Here is a 1377-nt window from a genome sequence, read left to right as displayed (position 1 = left end):
CTGTGGTACGGCTGAGAACACACACAGTAGCCCTGAGGACCACACACACACACACACACACACACACAGAACACTACACACACACACACACATGTTGTGGTTTCACACACACACACACACAGACTGTTAGTCTGTGGTACATGTTGTGGTTTCACACACACTACACAGTACACACAGTCACACACACACACACACACACACACACACACACACACACACTGAGGAGTCAGAAGGAACCCAAGGTTGTGGTTTCTGAGAACACTTTCTGACCACAGTAGACTGTTAGTCTGTGGTATATGTTGTGGTTTCTGAGAACACTACCACAGTAGACTGGTAGTCTGTGGTGGTTTCTGGACATGGTGGAGTCTGAGAACACTACCACAGTAGACTGTTAGTCTGTGGTAAATGTCTGTGGTTTCTGAGACACTACCACAGTAGACAGTTGTGGTTTCTTAGAAAAACCATTATAGACATGGTAGACTGAGTCTGTGGTATATGTTGTGGTTTCTGAGAACACTACCACAGTAGACTGTTAGTCTGTGGTATATGTTGTGGTTTCTGAGAACACTACCACAGTAGACTGTTAGTCTGTGGTACATGTTGTGGTTTCTGAGAACACTACCACAGTAGACTGTTAGTCTGTGGTATATGTTGTGGTTTCTGAGAACACTACCACAGTAGACTGAGTCTGTGGTGTTTCTGACATGTTGTGTCTGTGGTAGTTTCTACCACAGTAGACTGTAGTCTGTGGTATGTTGTGGTTTCTGAGACTACACTACTGGTAGTCTGTGGTACATGTTGTGGTTTCTGAGACTGTAGACTGGTAGTCTGTGGTATATGTTGTGGTTTCTGAGAACACTACCACTGAGAACACTAGAGACTGGTAGTCTGTGGTACATGTTGTGGTTTCTGAGAACACTACCACAGTAGACTGGGTAGTCTGTACCACAGTAGACTGGTAGTCTGTGGTATGTTGTGGTTTCTGAGAACACTACCACAGTAGACTGGTAGTCTGTGGTATATGTTGTGGTTTCTGAGAACACTACCACAGTAGACTGGTAGTCTGTGGTATATGTAGACTGTTAGTCTGTGGTACATGTTGTGGTTTCTGAGAACACTACCACAGTAGACTGGTAGTCTGTGGTATATGTTGTGGTTTCTGAGAGCACTACCACAGTAGACTGGTAGTCTGTGGTACATGTTGTGGTTTCTGAGAACACTACCACAGTAGACTGGTAGTCTGTGGTATATGTTGTGGTTTCTGAGAACACTACCACAGTAGACTGGTAGTCTGTGGTACATGTTGTGGTTTCTGAGAACACTACCACAGTAGACTGGTAGTCTGTGGTATATGTTGTGGTTTCTGAGAACACTACC

This window comes from Oncorhynchus keta, unplaced genomic scaffold (genome assembly GCF_023373465.1).
Source record: "Oncorhynchus keta strain PuntledgeMale-10-30-2019 unplaced genomic scaffold, Oket_V2 Un_contig_201_pilon_pilon, whole genome shotgun sequence".
Lineage (NCBI taxonomy): Eukaryota > Metazoa > Chordata > Actinopteri > Salmoniformes > Salmonidae > Oncorhynchus > Oncorhynchus keta.
This window is presented reverse-complemented; position numbering follows the sequence as displayed.